The sequence below is a fragment of the Chrysemys picta genome, chromosome 3, assembly GCF_011386835.1.
Source record: "Chrysemys picta bellii isolate R12L10 chromosome 3, ASM1138683v2, whole genome shotgun sequence".
NCBI classification, from domain to species: Eukaryota; Metazoa; Chordata; order Testudines; family Emydidae; genus Chrysemys; species Chrysemys picta.
This window is the reverse complement of record NC_088793.1, coordinates 123,515,820-123,538,109: the sequence shown is the minus strand read 5'-3', so window position 1 is coordinate 123,538,109 and position 22,290 is coordinate 123,515,820. Positions and strand designations below refer to the sequence as shown.

At 41.2% G+C, this 22,290-nt stretch overlaps 1 long non-coding RNA gene across 1 annotated transcript; it reads left to right on the top strand.

The window, feature by feature from the left end:
• The first annotated feature begins 13,910 nt into the window (after nucleotides 1-13,910).
• LOC135982393 (uncharacterized) lies at nucleotides 13,911-21,144 on the top strand. The gene is made up of 2 exons (XR_010599734.1): nucleotides 13,911-14,865; nucleotides 20,985-21,144. It is a non-coding gene; the product is annotated as an uncharacterized LOC135982393 (long non-coding RNA).
• The last annotated feature ends 1,146 nt before the right edge of the window (nucleotides 21,145-22,290 follow it).

The window sequence follows — 22,290 nt, the reverse complement described above, 5'->3', positions numbered from 1 at the left end:
CATTGCCTGAGAGAAGAGGGAACATCCCCCTCTCCCCACTGCGCGCGCACACACACACACACACACACACACACACACACACACACACACACACACACACACACACACACACACACACACACTTGGATTATTTTATCCTCAGAGATGATGCCCCTTAAAGTATTTCCCAAATATGGTGATCATTATGAACCTGTGGAATTAGCGGCATTGCATCCAGTTAAGTCTGAAACTCTTTTATTTATTTATTTTTCTTTTTCTGCTGACCTCCCACCCTGGATCCTGGTGTCGGTTACCACAGGGGCTACATGGTGGCTTGGGAAACAGCAGGCCAGCTAAGTGCAGCAGCTGTCAGAAAGATGGAATGAGATGAGGGCAAGAATCTGGGGATAGGGCTTGTGATTGTAGTCAGGTGATAGGCACAGGAGCCTGTGCATGCCACCGCAAATCCAGGACACCTGCTGTGGCTAGACTCCAGCTGCAATCCAACAAGAGAAGGATTTGTCTTCTGGATGCTCAGCCACTTATGTTTTCTACATTATATCTATACATCTTACTAAAGATATCTCGCAAATAAATTTGCATCAGTGGTTTGCTGAGGGTTTCTCCCCAAAGAATCACAATTTAATTGCGGTTATCTTCCTAAGAGATGTACAGCGTGTTTTTCCAATGGTTTATTTAAAGCATATCTAAGAGATATTGATAGCAGTGGATTGTCTGGTTAAAAACATCAGTCCTGGTATTCCTCTAGCAGAACTGGGGTAAAAATAATAGGTCTCTTCAAATCAATCATCAACATTCTCTAATTTATTATATTGTATTTTCAGACCCATCCATGGCATACACAGCACATCATTACAAAGAAAAGCAGTTAGTAGATATATAACAATACAACTGCAGTCCTAGTTACTGTCAGCCTCTTGTAGAAAAAAATGAAATACTTTGACAAAGAATAAAAACAGCACACTATAAATTTAAAAAAAGAAAAACACATTCATGAGAGATCTTGGTTAAAAAAAACAACACATTTCATAACATACCTTGCTGTTTCATATAGTCTTACAAAGTTGTACAATATTGGACATAATGCTCAAAAGATTAAGCAGATACTTTATTTTAAAAAAGGAATAGCCCAGTAACAGCTTCAAAAGCCAATAACAAAATGACAATATTTTATTTCAAACACATAGCACCTTGTATGTGTTTTATACAACTTTTTTATAACAACTTGGGGTGGGAGTGAAGCACAACAGAATATACATTGACAAAAAATCTGTTAAAAATAGAGGAGAATAATGTTAATTATATTTTTTTCTTGTAAATCCCAGTGTTATATCCCCTGTGATTCATATACTCAGGCTTAGAAAAAATCCAAGGGAGGAGGTGGGAGACACCTAAAAATTAAAATGAGCAAATACTTCATAACAATTTTTTCCAATCCATTTAGCTATTGCTGTGAATTGGTTTCAGTCTTCCTAGTTGTTTCATTCATTATTTGTGCAAACAAATATTAGCACGTGGATCGTTTGTCCAGTCTGAGTGTTTTGCCATTTGCTGTTTGATAAGTCACACAGTGTTATTTCTGCTTCCTGATTGGATGACCTATGCCTTAGTAATAGGAGAAGTGCCTGACCAAAAAAACCAAAAACAAACCCTGGGGCTTTGGTTCTCTCAGGGGGGACAGTGGAGGAGCCCATTAGGGAAAGAAAGAGAGAGCAAGAGATAAGCAAGACTAGGGAGTTTCAGGACATTTTATATCTCATCCGATCCTCCTTTACATACAAAGAGGCTCGATATTTGGCTACATACCTGCAGACCAAATTTCAGTACAGCTGGGTTCTGTTATAACTGATATACAGAGAAAAATACAGGCCAGATTTCTTGACTGTTTAGAAGACTTTATGGCAGTTTCTGTCATCATACACATACCAGCACATTGTGTGTGTTGTGGGGTGGCTTTATGCAAAGGATGTCACCAGAGCCTAGTCTGGCTTACTATCTCTAGCTAGGAAAGTAGGTCCGGGAGTAGCTGTGTATTCCCCCTACTATATACAGCACCAGACTATTTCACATATTAATACAGCAAAGGCATGAACTGACTTGATTGGTTTCAGTTTCCTACCAACTATCACCATTCACCACAGTCACTATCCTGATCAGTTTAGTAATTGCATGCGTTTCCCCCTGAACATCTGAAGTCTGCTATGGAAAAGGCCAATGTAATTGCTGAGCTCAATAGGACAGGCCACACTGGGATTGCTGCTAACAAGGAATCAGTTGTGGGAGAAACAGGGGCTACTCTGTATTGGGAGTGTGGGGAAACCAACTAATAGCTACAATACATCTCCAAACTACCAAGGAAAAGGCACTTGGATACTGGTACTAAGGCGAGGGCTATTAATATAACCATCTACAGAGAGAGATTCCATCAAAAGGCTATAGCAAAATCATCTTTTTTTCCACAGAGCAACTTCATTATGTGGCAAATTTTGCTCCCTTCTCTGTAGCCATGGAAGGTCGTAGACAACAAAACTGATGCAGTCCCATGGTGGTGGAGGGGCCAAATTTTGGAATCTTAGGTAGGGACATACACTCCCTGCTTGTTGTAACACCTTTCCCTACACAGGGTCAGTGTATTGTTCCTGCAAAGGGGTTCTGAACGGTAGCCAGTAAAGGAACAGAAGCAGAGACAGGGATTCTGCCATTACAAGAATTCATTGACCACTGTTCTTTGTTGAGAAGGGAGACAGGAACTCCACCCACAACTTCAACAGAGGTGAAGTGGGAAAAATGTCCATTCCTAGCCCAGTGAAATGCCTCCCACTTGGCCAGAGGCACAGGATTCAGTCCAATTTTAGCTCTAATGAAAAGATCAGTGGGCCTATTGTAGTGCATCTGGGAATTTCATTCTGCTTCACTATAAATGGAATTTCACAACATATTGTTTACTACCAGATCCACTGGACCTGTTTTTACTGACACCTAAAGATGTTTTGCTGAACTTCAGTGCACCTCAAATACATAAGCATTTCAAGCATCTTGGCATTCATCCTCTACAATTATTTCACTTTTAGTACTATTATAGTATTTTGGACTAGCTTCAAATTGACATTTTACATTGCGTAACCCCGGCCCCAGCATGTTAAAGGTGTCGCATTCCATTCCATCATAATGTGACCAATGATAGGAATTGCTATTATTTCCTTTTAGACGATCAGGCCTGTAATGTGGCATCTTATACAGTTATGCAATTTCCAAAGAGCAAAACTGCCATGTGATCTTTGCTCTGAAATTTTCACTGCAGTCCATCTGGGGAGCCTTCATCTCCATATGCAGCTACAATGCCACATCTCCTTGATGAACAACTGCACACATTGAATTTCACTAATGCAAGATGACAAGTAACAATAGGAGTTATGTTGCTCTAGCTCTTGGCCATTCTTAAAATAAAATACTGTATGACAGACTAGTCACAGCTGCATTTTTACAAAGAGCAGTCTATGGCTTGTAAGCAAAGCAGCTGAGAAGTTTAAAAAACCCACCCACAGAGTGAGATCTCAGGCCAAACTTGGGTGCCTACAGCTAGGCATATAAATAGAAGTGTAATTCTGAGGCTGTGCTGGGCAGTCACAGCTCCCAGTGACTTCCCTGTTTCAAACACGAACTCAGTAGGAAATGTAGGTGCTCAGCACCTCTGAAAATCAGGCCACTTTTAATTAGGTGCCTAAACATGGACTATGGTGCCTAATATCTGACTTTGAAAATTTGGTCTGAGATTTCATCTCATTTTCCTAAAATCAGTTCTTTCAGAAAATAAGTTACATTTTAATTTAAATGCACAGTCAACTGGTATCGCAAAAACAAAGGACCAGATTCCTTTAAAAAATTTTAATTGTTTAAAGAAAAGCTGTGGTAAATCGTGAGCAACTTTCAGATTCATGCCCTTCAAGGTCACACAGAGCTATATATGTGGTTATACAATCTTGTTTTTTGAAGGTCAGCAGGAAAAAATGTATAATTCTCCTTTTGGTCTTCTCAAGCTCTGGAGTAATCTGATGCTGCAGGAATCAATACATTCTTGAGACACCGTTCCATGGAAAATGTAAACCTTAATGTTATCTGATATTTGGGTTGTACAAACTCAAGCAAATTGCAGAAACTATAATCCCAGGCTGTGAATCACTGCTGCAGATCTAATCGGTACCACTCTCTTCTGCCTATCAGCTCTGTTCTTTGTGTGGCAATGGAAGGATGGGTTACATATTAGTTTTGCTTTTCTTTCTTAGGATTCCTTGATGGCTGAAGATTCCAATGTAACCAAAGATAACCAGAGACCAATCCAGTTTGCTAGTTTCTCTCCAGTACATATGAATATTCTTAATCCCTCTAGGGAAACAAAGGAGGCTCAAAAATTCACAAATCCATAATAAATTTTGTCTCCATCCCCCTTTCCCCTCCTCTTTAAAAACAAATATTGAAATTCCATACTAATGAAAATACCATCTTATTTGATAACTGGGATTGGTGGGCAGAGCCCACCAAAGCAACAAGAGGGATGAGGGAGGGACTATACAACCCAGAAATTAGCAGCTGCCAGACTGACAGCCCTGGAGAATGAGTTTCTTTAGCTAAGGAGCAGATTCAACACAAGCAGCAGCTGACTTGGAAATTCTACCCATATAGAGGATAAAAAAATTCATTCTCCAGCCTCATTCATTCTTTGGTCATAGATTCCAAAGCCAGAAGGGACCATTGTGATTATGTAATTTAACCTTCTGCTATCCACAAGTTTAGGCTTGAAATTAGACAAAGGTTTCTAACCATCAGAGGAGTGAAATTCTGTAACAGCCTTCCCTGGGGAGCAGTGGGGGCAAAAAACTGAACTGGCTTCAAGACCTAGTTGATAAATTCATGAAGGGGATGATATGATGAGACTGCCTACAATGGCATGTAGCCAATCTGTGGCTGCTAGTAGCAAAACTCCCCAGTGGTCAGAGATGTGGAGGACTCTGAGTTATTACAGAGAGTTCTTTCCCGGGTGTTTGGCTGGGGATCTTGCCAATATGCTCAGGGTTCATCGGATTGCCATATTTGGGGTCAGAAAGGAATTTTCACCCAGCTCAGATTGGCAGAGACCCCAAGGATTTTTCACCTTCCTCTGCAGCGTGGGGCATGGTTCCCTTGCAGGTTTAAACTAGTGTAAATGGTAAATTCGCTGTAACTTGAAGACTTTAAATGATGATTTGAGGACTTCAGTGACTCAGCCAGAGGTTAGGGGTCTATTACAGGAGTGGGTGGATGAGGTTCTGTAGCCTGCGATGTGCAGGAGGTCACACTAGATGATCATTAGCTTGTCTTTGAGAAACTGGTTTACCCAGATTTGTCTGATAAACACATTTCAGACCTAATTTCAGCTTATCTCTGTAACTTTTTGACATACATTTCATCATGGTGTTGACCAGTGAGTTATTCGTTTTCCAATGATACCTCACAAGGCATATTTTGCACAAAGATTATTACAACAGCAGGTAGGGTGTGAATACATGGGTACATTCAGTTATAACCACCAACTTGTTCCACAGAGCCACCAAGCAGGCTATCACATGGTTGAAATTTTTGGTGTCAGAGCTTCTCTACAGAGAGAGCTAGTGTGTGGCAAGCCAAGCTGTGGTGTTGCTTGCCACACACCAACTGGCCATGTGGGCCCTGCTGCCGTGCGCTGAAAGTTCCATAGTGCACTTTGACCTACTGCCATTTCAAGTACATTAAAAGCACACTACAGAACTTCTAGTGCACGGAAGCAGAGTCCACACAGCCACTTAGTGTGTGGCAAGGCTAGTCTGCTGTAGATCCACACTCTGGCTCACACTGCACTAACTCTCAGTGGAGACAAGCTGCTAGAACTTGGAGCCATAGAAGTGAAAACCCCCAAATTTGTTCTGAGCAAGGTCACACCTATTATTAATGATCATTATTAAACTTAACATATAGTAAGTGACAATCCCTGTCCCGAAGAGCTTACTCTCTAAAAGACACCTGTTAAAGCGGGTCACGATAACAAACAAATATAATAGGATATAAACAATTCTTAGCCAGCCAGTAGGAGTGATCACAGCCCTGCAGCTGATTCGCCATTATCACTCAGTACTTTATGCATTGCAGAAAAGGTGAGTTTTAAAGCGGGACTTGGAGGATGACAAGGTATTGGCTTGGCAAGGTAGAAGACATGATAAAAATGTCTAACTCCGATCTAGCCACACCATTGCTGGTACTGGTGGGGCTGCTAAACTAGAGGTAGAAGCTTTGCCAACATAGGCACATCTGTCAAACTTCAGGGCAACTGCACCTGTATTCCCACTCTGTGGTCTCTCAAGGGCACCTATTCTAAACTTCTGGCTCCTCAGCCTTCACCTATCTTGGGCAGACCCACATCTCTCTCCTTTCTGATTGAGTTTTTTCCAGACTCCACAGTTCCCTGTCTATCCTGAGTTCCCCTGCAAACCAGACTGTCTAAAAGGCCAGCATCTGCACTTCATTTTCTCTCCAGAGGCTATGAACAGTGTAATTGCCTGCACTTAGAGATCTTTATAAGCAAGCACATGTAGTCTTATGGTAGAAGCATTAAAATTAAGAGAACCTACATGCATGCTAAAAAGCATACCAGAGATCACCCCAGCACCAGTCTCGGGCTCTGGTTGGTGTCAGTCCTTCAAAACCCACAACTGGGTAACATGTTCATAACTGTCTCACATTCAGAACCAGAGCAACCATGAATAATTCAGTCTTTCCTTTATTCACCTTGGACCTTTGAACTGGGACTCATGTAACAGGTGATCAGCAGACAATGACTCACTCCTTAGGGCCTAGCTTCAAAGGGCTGGGATTTTGCATAACTGGAGGTGGGGAATTTGCATTCACTTCCCCCTAGAGATTTTTCCAGACAAGCCACTTCACACATTTTGTTCCAAAAGTCCATTCTTGTTCATTTTGTTTAATATGGTCCTTTGAACCCCCAGATCAAACAACTGTCACCTCTCCCCCTCAAGAGGTTACATACAATCCCCGCCCATAATACATAAACCATTCATTTAATACAATGGACTCCCCAAAATACTTAAACTTAATTTAATAAGATCTCCCAAGGATATTGCAGGAAACTGTCATATCTGTCACAGCATCCTTGGATGCTTCTGTAGTATTTCATTAATTCCTCACAAGCCTTTTCCCTTTAAAAACAGAGTGCAAAAGATATTAAGTCTTTAAAGAGGGAAGTCTCTTACAGTTAACATATGATGCAAGTCAGGAATTCAAAAGGTCCTGAGAAGAAAGGAAAGCCACAGACTCAAAGGGGAATGTCCCATGAGGTGAAGTCTTTAAAGAAACACACAGTGGAATCTTCTTAAGGTGAATTCTTCAAAAGTGGAACAGGCCTCTCCATATCCACCCAACCCTGCCAATCTGAGCTGAGATTCCCCCCAAAAACTCAGAGTGAAACAAGTGACTTGTACATTACACAACTAGTTTACAGTGGGGTGCGAGTATCATGGAGGGTAGGGGGAGAGGGTGACTAAAAATAACATATTTGCTCAAAGACAATAATAAAATTAAAAGAATAATCAATACGATTTCCTTAAAATAAAATTAAAATGCAGATGTTTGAATGTGTCTCAGTTTGAATATGTCTATTGTATAACTCTATAGCCAAACAAACATACCCCTCAAAATCACTTTTTAAATGACTATGTAGTTATATTTCTTCCTAAGGTTGACTGTTTTAAAAGGAGATCAGACAAGTTACAGGAACAAACTCACCTTGGTTCAGTTCACATCAATGTAATTCTCATTAGAGAGAAGGGAAGTGTTCTTACATTAAGCCTGTGAGTTCCTGCTCCCTGTGTCTGACTGGGGAAACTAGCCATTTGTTATTGCGGTTATTTCTGGAAATTCAGGCCATTATTGCTCTGAAACATTCCTATTTCACCTCAAGTACTAGTCTATGGATTCAAAATGGGGGGTGCTAAGTCTTAATTTACAGAATGTCCGACCTGACTGATTACGAAATGAATCCGAACAAAGCACAGCAAAAAAAAAAAATTACAATAAATCGCCTGCATCACTTCAGGTCATATTCATCAAGCAACGGTTTATGAATACTGCACACTGCAAACATGCAGGAGTTTCTCACAGACAGACTTCGGGGATTCTAGGTCAATTCCCATTGCTTTTATTTAATCCTAATTCCTTAAAAAGCAGACCAGCTCCTCAGTTGGTGTAAATCAGCGTAGCTCCATTGACATCATTGCTGAGGAGCTGTTCTCTGGTTTGTACTATCTGCTACTTAATGGGAAAGACTCCCCTAAAATGATTTTGATCATTGGGATTTCTTGCATGATATGGAAATTTCTGTGCTAGGCACTATTTATAAGCCAAACACTTTGAAGCACGGCCTCCAACACTCACATAGGATGAAAACTTGAAGTACATACTCAGGGAGCAAGTCTAGCCTATGTCTATAAGAGATTCAGCACAGAACCTCACAGCCCAGGGGACAGAAAGATAAGGGGGCTTTCAGATAACTTTGTACCCTCCAAATTTTGGACTGTTTTGGGGGGACAGAGGCCCCCACCCTGGGGTAATTTAGACAGCCGTAGGTGCTGCCTCAGTTACAGAAGCTTGTTGCTGCCCACCTGTGGCGCAGCAGTGGCCATCCAGAATCTCCATAGCACTTAGTGCTGGGATACCACTCAGCCCAACCCCGGGTGCTCGCCTTACACCAGGGCTTGCAACGGAGTCTTCAGAAGACAGCCTACTGCTTTCTGCCTCCATTCCTGCGCGAGGGGGATTTGTCCCTGGGTAATAGCTGGGGATTTATATAGCCCCTTTACACAGCACGCAAGGACTCTGAACCTCATCCTCAGGTTAAGTTACCAGTGAAACCAATGGCAGTAAAAGCTGTAGGATTTGGTTCAGAAGTTTGATTTTAGTCACTGTTATTTGTAAATGGTTTAGGCTTCAGCGCTTTCATATTAAATTCATTTATTACATGTCTTCACTCTGTAAGAGCTGTATGCACTAACGAGGTATTTCTCCTTTATGTACAGCTGCACACTACATTATTCATAATCCCTATTTCACTTATTGTCATTTGATGTGGTTTTCCATTTTACTTTAAAGGGAGTTGAAGGAAGGTGCAGGAGTGACAGCTGTTGGGGCTGATGTGCTCTAGCCACAGAAAAGCTTCTGCTATGTGCATTATTCCCCACATTGCAATTCCCCCACCCCCTATTCTGAAAAAGACTACCTCACAGAAGAAGAGTATGCCTCAGTCTCCATGCCCAGGCAAGTCCTTGGTTTTCTCTGAAATGCCATTGCAGAAAAGCTAAATGAATTCTTTGCGTAAGTCTTCACTGCAGAGGCTCTGGGAGAGATCCCCATATCAGAGCTGTTCTTTCTGGGTAACAAATCTGAAATACTGTCCCACACTGATGTGCCAGTAGAGGAGGTTTTAGAACAAATTGATAAATTAAACAGCAATAAATCACCAGGACAATATGGTATTCACCCAAGAGTTCTGAAATAATGAAATTGCAGAACTACTATCTGTATTATGTGACCTGTCGTTGAAACGAGCCTCTGTACCAGACGACTAGAAGGTAGCTAATGTAATGCCGATTTTTTTTAAAAGGGCTTCAGAGGTAATCCTGGCAATTACAGGGTAGTGAACCTAACTTCAGTATCAGGCAAATTGACAGAAACTATAGTAAAAAAAACAGACACATAGATTAATATGATATTTTGGGGAAGAGTCAACATTGCTTTTGTAAAGGGAAATCATGCCTTCCTATCTATTAAAATTTTTTGAGGGTATCAACAAACATGTGGGTAAGGTTGAACTAGCTGATATAGAAAGCCTTTGACAAGGTCCCTCACCAAAGTCTCTTAAGGAAATTAAGTAGTCATGGGACAGGAGGGAAGGTCTTCTCATGGATCAGTAACTGGTTAAAATGAAGGAAATGAAGGGTAGGAATAAAAGGTCAGTTTTCAGAATGGAGAGGTGTAAATAGTGGTGTCCCCCAAGGACCAGTACTGGGACCAGTGCTGTTCAACATATTCATTAATGATCTGGAAAAGGGAGTGAGCAATAAAGTGGCAAAGTTTGCAGATGATACAAAATTATTCAAGATAGTTAAGTCCAAAGAGTTACAAGGAATCTCACAAGACTGGGTGACTAAGCACCAAAATGGCAGACAAAAATTCAACATTGATAAGTGCAAAGAAATGCACCTTAGCAAAAATTATCCCAACTACACATATATCATGATGGAATATAAATTAGCAGTTACCACTTAGGAGAGATCTTGACATCATCATGGATGGTTCCATGACAACTTCAGCTGAACATGCAGCAGCCATAGGTGCTGGAACTAGGGGTGCTGCTGTGCCCCTGACTTGAAGTGGTTTCCATTATATCCAGGGTTTACAATTTGGTTCAACAAAAACAACAAGGAGTCCTTGTGGCACTTTAGAGACTAAAAAATTTATTTGGGCATAAGCTTTCATGGGCTAAAACCCACTTCATCAGATGCATGGAGTGAAAAATACAGTAAGCAGTATATATATCACAGCACATGAAAAGATGGAAATTGCCTTACCAAGTGTGTGGGAGGTCAGTGCTAACGAGGCCAATTCAATCAAGGTGGAAGTTTGGTTCAATGGCTCTCAGCACCCCCACAGTAAAAATTGTTCCAGCACCTCTGGCAACAGCAGTCAAAAAGGCTAACAGAATGTTAGGAACTATTAGGAAAGGGATAGACAGACAAGACAAAATATCAGGACAATATATAACTCCATGGTGCGCGCACACCTCAAATGCTGTGTTCAGCTCTAATCGCCCCATCCCAAAGAGGTTATAGTGGAACTGGAAAGGGTTCAGAGAAGAGCAATAAAGATGATAGAGGGTATGGAATGGCTTCCATATGAGGAGAAATTAAAAAGATTAGGGCTGTTCAGCTTAGGGAAAAAAGGAGATGACCAATGGGGAGGGATGAGATAGAGGTCTATAAAATCATGAAAAAATAAATTGAGAAGTGTTATTTACCCTTTCCCACAATACAAAAACCAGGGGTCACCCAATGAAATAAATAGGCAGCAAGTTTAGTACAAACTAGAGGAATTACTTTTTCACACTATGCACAATTAACCTGTGGAACTCCTTTCTGTGGGGTGTTATGATGGCCAAAAGTATAACTGGTTTAAAAAAAGAAAGATACATTCATGGAGGATAGGTCCAGCATTGGCTATTAGCCAAGACAGTCATGGATGCAACCCATGCTCAGGCAACCCTAAATCTCTGCCTGCCAGAAGCTGGCAGGGAAAGACAGGGATGGATCATTCCAACTGTATACATCCTGTTCTGTATACAGCCCCAGAAGCTCTGGCACTGGCCACTGTTGGAGACAGGATACCGGGCTAGATGGATCATTGGCTTGACCCAGTATGAAGTTCTTATGTCTCTACTGAAACTGACAAAAGTCCCAATTAGTGTCAATTATGAGCATGATTTTTTTCTTTTAAGCAGACAACTGTCCACCAGTAACTGGACAAAAACATCTAACATTTTTCAATAGCCACTGAGCGGTTTTCAAATAGGAACAGCTTTCAGTCACTATTACCTCGTGCTGATATGAACCAGTGATGTAAATGGGAAAGTTTCCGTAACTCATTGCCAACCTCTTGAATCAATGGCTCCCAAAATGTGGTCCATGAACAGCTGGCTGGTCACAAGCTGCTGGCTTGCCTCCTCATTTCAAGCTGTTACATCGTATTAAAGACATCTAAAAATACACTAAATACTTTCCTAATATTAGTTTTCCATATAAGCAATTGCCATTGATGCAAAAGAGACAGTAGGGAATTGGAAAATGGGAGAGAGGACGGTCCACATACCAGAAATGATAAGAGAAGTGTCCAGTAGAATTTGTTTACGAAAATTTGGTTTAGACTTTGTACAAATTTGTGCTGGGCAAGGATTCTCTACATAGTCCTCCCATTTTTTAAAATAAAAAAGTTTAACATATATAAAAAAATTTCTCATATGCAGTCAAGATCATTAACATGTAATGATCATTTAAAATTTTAAGAACCATTTAATTTACTGATTTGTAAAGTGACACGCATGCCTATGGCTCTATACAAATAACAAATAATAGAATGTGGGTTTGTTACTATAACTTTACTTTGTTTTAAAAGAACATGACAGAGAAATGCTAAGGTCTTGTGCAAGGGAAACAGCAGAGTTTGAGAGACTGCTCTTATATCCTCAAGGGCCCAAACTTGTTCCCCTTGACTTCAGTAGGACCAAGATAACAGTTCAAAATAAATAAGATGAAGAAAACTTGTCAGACTTAAAATAGGCTGGAGAAAATAGCATCCAAAGGGCAAAGCTATCTGAAGAGACCAGTGTTGAAACCACATGAAGGCTCAAAGACAACTCAAAAATACTCCACAGCCACCTCATAAGCAAGCTAAGAAACTGATGGCACCACCAGAAAAAATGTCCTTGTCTGCCTTTTGGCATTTGAGCCCTATGATGGGCATCCAGACAAGGAAAGGGAAGATGATAACATATTCCACTGATATGGATAACCATACCCTTGCCTGCCAATGACCCAGAACATCAGCTCATTGGATTATTTGAAAATATTTCCTACTCATTTTGACTGCAAAATTTGCTGTGGTTTGGGCTGGCAAACAAACAGTCTCATAAAGCGATTGGATCAAGAATTATTATTATTAAACACTTTACAGACATAGATGAGGTAAGATTCCTGAAAAGTTTACTTGCTGGTGTTAGCAGTATACAGACAGAGGGCCTATATGGACTTTTAAAAGAAATATATTCATAAGACTATACATCAGTGGAAACAAAACCCATGCTCACTTTCTTTACATTCATTTTCTCAACTAAAACTGACAAAGCTGCTCTGATCGTCCATAGCTGACTAATCCTTATTGGGTCACTTTATTTGAAGCAATATGCTGAATGCATGCTGTAATACAGTCCAATTCCATAACTGCAGATTCCAGGCAGGCCAGGATCTTTGGAAAGCCTGTGTGGTGATATCATAGACAGCCGCCTAGCTAGGGATTCTGGGAGCCAGTTCCAAGAAGATCTCAGACTTTGTGCCTGACAAATAAAGCTCTCTCACATGCTTTTCAGCTAGGCAGCTGCATGAAGTTCAGCAGGAAACTCTTTGTACTATGAAATCAGGTCACAGCAATAAACAGGACACAGAGAGCCTGAGTTGACAGCCTGTTCCTCAAGTTCATTTATGTCATATTCACATCACTAAAATCAAATGCTCATAACAGCAATCTGAAAAGTTTGTGCTGCAAAATTTGCTATAAAAGAAACAGCAAAAGGTTCAAAAAATTCTCACACTTGCAAAAAGTTCCAGAGCTACTGAAACAATAGCTAGAAGGTAAGTTTTCAGCAAGATGCAGAGACATGAGTTTAACTGTGCAGGTTGCATTAAGATTGATCCCACTGAAAATTTCTTTGTAAAGGATCTAAGAGCAGAAGGCTGAACAAGCTAAGCTGGTCTATTCTTCTTTAAGAGAGATAAATCACTCAAGGGAGAGAGAAACAACAATTGAACGCTCACCTGAGAGAATTGGAGAAAGACACATTAGGATCCTCCTGGGCCATCTTTGGAAGTTATTGTACCTGCCATACTGGATTTAGATATTAAATCTGCTCCCATTTATTTTGAGAAATGTAGGTTATAGAATTCCCAAGAGGCTTTTGATGGAGCAAGGAAAGGTAAAAGCCAGAACCGTCATGTTAAAATGATTGTGGTGCATTTTAGAAAAAGTGGGAATAGGGTTATGGAGACAGCAATATTCAATATTACTCTACTTGATGTTCGCAACACAACATATGCTTGATAGATAAATGAACCCACTGAAAGACAGCGAAGGGGCAGATAGACCTGAAAGGAGATTGCTGAAATTTGTTGGGTGGGTAAAAATATATTTAGCTTGCAGCTTATGTTTTGCTGTTGGAGGACAGTTGATATTTAACTCATCATTATAGCTTTGTTTTGTTTCATTCTTATATGAATCTTCTTTCTTCTACTCCTTAATGTGCACCAACATATAACATTTCTTTGCCTTTAGTGACACTATAATCTTCTAGTGAAGGAGATGGGTTCCCTTTTTCCTTAACACTCAGCAGAAAAGAGGGTTGGATCACTTCCCTGTTCTTTTCCCTTTGATTTCAGAGGCAGCTAGCACAGCAGGCAATTGTTTCACCAATGCAGCAAATACCCTTTCTCCCTGCAACAGTTAAGTGAGCCACAGACAGGGACATTCTCTTTCTTTCTTCTGACACCCCTTGCTATTTGAAGTCTGAACATCCTCAGGGTACTTCCAGAGAGAACAAGGAGCTCAGCAGGAGAATATGATCCCCCGTAGAAGAGAAGAGGAGCATTTCCTGGCTGAACAGCCCAGAGCTCCACCTTTGAGCAGGGTTACACTAACAGAGTACTTCAAAGCACTTTATAACATCGAAGGATTACTCCTCTGTCAGAATCACTGAGTGGCCAGCAGAGGCAGGCTGAAGCAGAGGGTGGCTAGTGTGAAAAGAGCCAGAGACTAAAGCAGCAGCAAGGGGGAGCAGGAGCACAGGCACTGTCAGAACTATTAGACCATGGAAGTGCTCCTGGCAGGTAATGACATTTAGCAGGCTGGAGAGACCGCTTCTTTTGGGAGCTTATATACCTGCCTTGGGATCACCTGGATGAATCCTCGCCTGTGGATTGGCTGAACCCTCATTGAATGGTATGGGGCCTATCACAAGACCTGCAGGTAATTGCCTCTCATGATTCATCTGGCTTAAGCAGGCTCAGGGCTCATCAAATCCTCATAACATTACAGTGAAGCAGGTAAGTACCATAGTGGTCTGAATAGGGTGTATGTATACTGCACCCTTTTCTGGATGGATTCAGAACCATTTACCTGTGTCATAGCAGTATAAGGCCTATCGACTAAAGGAAACACTTCTCTAGCTAACTTGGTAAAGGTCTGTGTCTTCTGAAACAGGCGGATCTGAGTTATACCCTTGCTATTGCCATCAAGCTCTGAGTGGCCGTGCTGTTCAGGGTAATGATAACCATGAACCTCAAGGTAGTCACAGATTGGTCCCCTGTTGCCATTTATAAGTGAGGAAATGGAGTCAAGAACTTTAAGTAACTTGCCTTAAGATCACAGAGTGACCCCATGTCAGAACCAGGATTAGAATGCCAGAGTTCCTGCCTCCCAGTCAGAGGCTCAGTACGCTAGGTCACACCTCTCCCATATACAGAATGTCTCATCATACACTCCCCTATTGCTATGCAACTGTTTGTCAGAGCAGAAACACAATTAAACCTTGGAAGCAGGCTCCAGATGTTCTGAACTTTTCCCCCCACTGTATGTCATTTGGCTGTTTGTGAGCAGCCCAGGTGAGATCTATAGCACCAAATATTGTGAGGCACCCAAGGTTGCAGGGCAGGTGGTGACAACCCCTCACTGATCTAGATTATATCCTGGAATGCGAGAACCAGTTTTGAGATATTTGTTCAGCTCAGCTTCAGAAGCACTTGGAGAAGTGCTACCACCACCTCTGGAGAGGCAGGCCTTGCTGGGATCATTCTATTTTGTTGGTGGGATTTTTCTTCCTAATTTTAAAAAATATTTTTTTAAACTGCACCTGAGTGAATAGTAAATATAGTAAATATGTCCATTATGGACTTTGCATTATTTTCATTACAAAACTGCGTAAAAAAGACAGCAAATCAATTTCATAGTCAGTACTTACGCAGCAGGAGACAATTCATACTGACATTTGATACCTGCTGGCTGCTGCTTCCAATTATGCCAGATGCTGGAGAGCAGGGCTGTCGAAATAACCGTGTCGATGGTGCAATGAAACTAGTTAAGATTCTAGGTGCATGTTGTACTTGGTTGAGTGTGTTGTCAAATTCCCACCATAAGCAAAATAGTGACACCTATTCCTTTTTTGTTAACTTCTTAAATAGCAAATAAATACACATTAATTCAATGTAAAGTTGCATCTTTGGATATATAGCTGAATCTGCCCTGAGGCTAAAAATCAAACGACTGGAGGGAATGCGAATGAAAAGTGAAATAAACATGATAAGGACTTATAATACAGCCCTGCCAGACACTACTACAGGGCTGAATTGCAACCCTGAAGGCAAGATCATGTGTAATGCTTGTCCACTGTCTCGCAGTGCACAAGGGAATGCTGGCGTCAAATCAAAGTCAATGCTTTCCTGAAGCTGACTTATAACTTGTTGGGCAGGACTGAAAGTTGAATGAAAGGACAGGAAATTGCTGAGGCAGTAACTGATCTACAGAAACAATGGGGTAGTCATCCCTGGCAGCGGCTGCTTCGGCACAAACTGAAAAGAGGAGAACAATCTTGACCGAAGCCACAGCCTGGCCCAGTTCCCTAGCCTCTTATTTCCCCCTCTTCCAGGTGCTCTGAAAAAGTACCCTGTAAAATAAATGCAAAAGACTATTGTGCTTGCAAAAAGTGTTTGCATTCACTCCCCCCCATCCTAAAATAAGCCCCCTCAATTAGTAGGCCAAGTTCTCAGTTCTTTCTTGGGCAAAACTCCCACTGAATACAATTGAAGATTTGCCTGAGTAAGGACTGGGTTAAAAACATAGGCCGGTTTCTGTCACAGTGTTTCCTTCCATGTATTTTCCGGGGAAGGTGGGGATTTGTCTTCTCCCTCCACCTCTACAAGCCCCTGCAGATAGAGCCCTGCACAGATACAAAGAGGTGTATCCGCATCTGATCCGCGATCTGCAAACATTGTTTGCAGATATCCACGGATTTGCATGGCTCTAAACAGCTCCACAGGTCACTGCTCAGCAGTGACACAGGGCTGTGTCAAGCCTCCAACCGCCCCCCAGCCCCACTTCTCCCCAGAGGCCTCCTGACTGCCACCCACTCTGCCCCTGCTGTACCTCTTTCCCCACTGCAGCAGGGAGGCTACAATTCTGGAACCTTCTATGCAGCACTGCCTCTCCATGGGGGGCTAGGACACCCCTATGCAGTTGTGGCGGCTCTAATGCACGCAGCCATTGCTGCCTGCTTGTTTAAAGAACAACCCCACCTTCAAAACGGCGCTTGGCTCACTCCCTTCGGGGAGTTGTCATTTACCTCCTCCCAACGAGCAAGTTGGGGACAACTCCTCCCAGAATACCCAGCATGTTGCTGCGTGATTCAGAGAGCCGAGCTGGAGCCTGCAGGCTGGGTGACAGTCGCTCTGTTCGGGTAAGTGTGTGCTGCAGAGCCCTGTGCGGATACAAAATTTTTATCTGTATCCGTGCTGCGATCTGCAAAACTGGTCTACGGGTATCTGTGGATTTGCAGGGCTCTACCTGTAGAGCATGGCATGAGTGTGGCCCCCAAGCCTTTTGGTCCTGCAAGAAGCCACCGTCATTTACATGGAGGCCGTACCTTAGATGCTGACATCCCCTTCCCTATCCACCTTGGAGCCTGGCAGCATGGCTCCCAGGCTTCCCCTAACCTTCTCCCCTGTCAAAGTGGAGGGGGGGGGGCAATGAAAAGGAATATAAACTACAGAATGTGTTACTTTTCCACTTGATCTCCATAGGCCCAGTTGGGCTGGGTGGAGCACAGAGGCCGGGGACACATCAATTCAGCACCCCCCCCCCCCCAAGGGTACATGGGAGTGAGCCAGGTAGACAGACATGCATTAGTCAGGCTCAAGCTAGCATGCTAAAAATAGTAGTGTGGACCTGCGGCTGCAGCAGAGGCTTGGGCTAGCCACCCGAGCTCAGGCCCAGGGGGTCGGGTGGGCTGGAGAACTTGAGCTGCAACATTCACACTGTTATTTTTAGCACACTGTCTTGAGCCCTGCTAGCAGAAGCATGTCTAATCAGGGCTGGGAGGCTCGCTGCCAGCTACACAGCATAGAGATATATATCCCAACAGTAGCCACAAAGGTAGACTTCCCCAATCCTTCCCCAGCAGACACCCCAAGGGAGTACATGGATATTAACACTGGACAGCCCTCTCTTGGGTGAATCCCCTCCCCACCCAGCAACAGAAGGTCCTGTTGGAACAGGGCAGTGCCTCTTCACTGCAACAATATGAATCTGACTCTTTGGCAACCAGCAGTGCACACCTAAATTGTAGTGAAAATGGCAGAACTCTGTGTTCTGAAGGCAATTTCCTTCCATAGACTATAAAAGTGTCTCAGTGTTTCTGATGGCATCATTCACAGGAATAAATTAAAAAAAAACTGAAATGAAGTATAGAAAGGCTCAAAGGAAGTGGTCCCAAACTAGATATCAGCTGAATTGCCTCAGAAAAATGACAGAACCAAAGTACCCTGATCTGAATCAGACAAGTCTTTGTTCATCCAGAATTCAAATCAGCGATTACATTAATGCTGTTAAACCTCAAATATGTTTACAATAATCAGTTCTCGTAAATGCCAATTGATTCTTTAGAATACCTTCATTAATGATTTCTAAATCTTTTACATCTGTGTAAAATCCCCAATTAATGTGTTTTTAATACAAAGTGTCTTTTTTTAATTACTAGAACAAATGACTGTCTTATAAATCTAAATTAAATGCATAGTTGGGACTCATTTAAAAAGTTTTTTTCTTAAATCTTCCAGACAATGAGACCTACGGCTAAATGAAGTACATATTAAGCAGCATTGGCAATAACTTTGTAATGCACCAATGACTCAGCCTCAGTAATACTTCAAGGTATTTCCAGTCTTAGAAAAATGTGAGGATTGAAAGAAAATATAAAATTTCCCACTTCAGAAGGGCAGTGTGTAGACATTCACTGATTTCCCACCTAAAACCACAAGAGAAGAGATAACTTTGAGATTTAATGTCCAATTTTGCTTATCAATTTTAGACAGGATTGTGTTCTGAACTATTTGATTAATCATGGATGTTAACCATTTTGGTAATGGCTCTGATCCATATTTTAGAGGCAGAATGTAACATCTCATTAATAACAACATATTATATGCTGTGAAGTGTTTTTATTTATTGTGACAGGATAGTCCAATTTCTTTAAACACCTTGATTGAAAAAAAAAATCACACAATTTCAAACAATTATTTGTGTGTCAACAACAAAAGTTATCTTGCCACACCTTACAGTATTTGATGTTTTGGGCATACTAACAGAACAGTCTATGTTGTACCTTCCCAAGAGATGCTCAGCACTTAGCAAGATCAGACCTTTTATTAGAACATTTATCATTGTTAGACCTTTACCTTTTATTTATTTATTTATTTAAATTCTCCACCCTACTACTTAGACAAGCACCAGTAGCAGCTGCATCCCCTTTCTCCAGTAAGTTCTCAATCCAAACACTGGAGCTGGTCAAAAAAACGTTTCGGGTTTTTTCCACCTCCAAACCCCCAGTCCCATTAAAAATTTTCATTCCAAGTTGTTTTTGCAGGGGATTTTGAAATGAAAAAAAAAAGCATATTTTTTTAAATTTTGATTTAAATTTTTCATTTCGCTACAACATTTTCTTTATTTTCAGAAACAAAAAATGCAATTCAAAATTAAACAATTCCCATTTCCCCTAGCTAAATCTCAAAACAAAATGTCCCTGTTAAAAATGTTGTTCCCAACAAAACCTCACTTTTTGGTAGGAAAATCAGTCACAAAATTTAACCAGCTTTACCAAACACTAATTAATAGCACATCACACCATCTTATTTATCCAGAACCCAAAAATACCAGTGGCTCTTTATAGACTGAACAATAGATATCTGATAATGTATATAATAATCAAAATGCATAGCCAAAAAATACAAAACATGTCATGTCGAGTATCTTGAACTGATAAGAGTAACAATTGGTGTTTTGATTGTGTTAATAGTTTTAAAAATGAATTCAAACATAGGATCATAGGAAAAAGTAAACAAAGATGTAAGAGAAAGAAGAAACAGGTCACATCAGGTCAGAGACGGTGGGACATATTCACTACTGCCATAAGGGTCTTCTTCAATGAGTTGCATCACTTATGCCAGTGGCAAGTTTAGCCCATCGACTATTTCTTTCCACCCTTACATACATAACTTCATTCAGAAGGTTAATATTCAGTACCTTCTAAGCTGTAACTGGCTGGCCCATTAAGTGAAACTGGGCTCAGCATTCCTGTTCCAGTCCAGCTGCTCCCAAATAAGAGGGACGGGCATCACTTGGGGAGCTAAAAAAGGTCTGGTGACATCCACTGACAGAGAACAGAGTCAGGAGAACTTTGCTGACAGAGAGAAAGTGGTTCCTGGGAGAAGGCTAAAGGCAGGAGAGCAGCAAGAGGGGTTTGCTGACTGGCATCGCCTAGCTAGAAAACCAGGGCCAGAGGGCTGAAGACAGAAGAACCAGCAGCAGAGGGAGATGCCTGTTGGCTCTAAGCTGGAGAGCTAGAGCCAAGGGCCAGATAGGGATGAATGTAGCGGAGCAGTGGAGCACCTTATCTGGTGACATCTGGAAAGCTGGACCAATGTTTGTTGATAAAATGTTGATGGACTAAAGGACCAAGATTCCATGGAGTTACTGGGGACTCATAAGACTTTCATCAAATAAAGAAAACAGATATTTGAGAGAATAGAGTGAACTTCAGAGACAGAACAAACATGTACGATGTAAAATGTACGTAATGAGAAGAGAACCAAATGGGGGAGGCCACAAGCAGACACCAGGGAGGAGGCCACATGTTTACCCTCAGCAAAAGTTGGGAACATTATTGTGAAATGCATTGTAAACCATCGAACTATTAACATGTATTAAGGTATGGCCATTTGTAGTGAGGAATTGTTCCTTCCTGGCATGTCTTTCTTTAAAGTTTTGTATATGTGGCACAGTAGATTTTAACAACGTGCACTGACCATGCTTCTCCTTAGTTGAATGAGAAGAGAAATCAAGTGAAGGAATTCATTCAGTACTGAAACTCAGGGATTCAGCTCTGGCATGGAGCAGAGAAGGATCAAGAAACTACGTTTAATATGTCTACCACACTGTTAGCGCTGTATGAAAACAGAATAAAGATGTTGATACAAGCATTGAACTGATTTGAGAACTTTTGTTTTCTCTCATCTTTGTGTCCTACCTGTCTCTCCCAGAAGAGAAAGCATTGTCTTGTGATTAAAACTCAAAACTGAGAGTCAGGAGACCTAGGCTTGCCTAGTGGATAAAATACTAGGCTAGGACTCATGAGATCTGGGTTCTATTTCCAGTTCTGCCACTGACTTCAAGCAAGTTACTACACTCTGTGACCCAGTTTCCCCATCTGTAAAACAGAGATAATACTGACCTCCTTTGTAAAGTGCTTCAAGATCTATGGATGTAAGAGCTAGGTATTATTAGGTTCTAGTACTGGATCATTCTGCCATGAAGTTGCTGTATGTCCTCAGAATATTCGCTTTGTATCTATGTCTTGGTTTTCCCCCTCTAAAAATTCTCAACAAATATTCATCCAATTTTTTAAAAATGTCTTTGCTTCACATCTCTTTTGTGGTCCCTTTTCATCAACATTCTAACAAATGAATTTATTCACAGGAATGTTTATTAAAGCAGCATACTTTAGTGAAGCATGATTTGTGATTTCAGAAATGTGAATATTTGCAGCAGAAAACTGATTTGACATAGAAACATACCATGTCACCCATGTGTCTGATCTACATAGAAATTTGGTCAAAATGAATCAAAGTTCAGTTATTAAATATGCACAATAAACTTCCTACAGGCAACACAAAGAGCAAAAATTGCTTATTGAAATTATTCAGAGGTAATTCTGAACAAGCAATACGTTTAAAAAAATCAAAAGGTGCCTTTGGACAATTCACAAATGGGAAAGAGGCCAAATCTGAGGAATTAATTATTCACTAAGATTTATTCATTCAGCTCTTGCAAAAACTAGAACAATAGCTACCTGTCACAGTGTTACAAGATTAAACATAACAGGGTTTGTGAAGTGCTTTGAGATCCTCAGTTGGCAGACGCAATAGTGATGTAATTGTTTCCTTGTTCAAATGGAACATTTGTGCAAAGGAACCAAGCAAGCCAATATGTTCCTAATGCAGTAGCAGTTTGCATTAGGAATTTAAGAATGGCTGCACATTCTACATTTTGCAAGAAATACCAGTCTGACCAACTAGACACTCAGATTTCATGGCAATGGGCATAGCACAAAAACCTAGAAAGATAAGA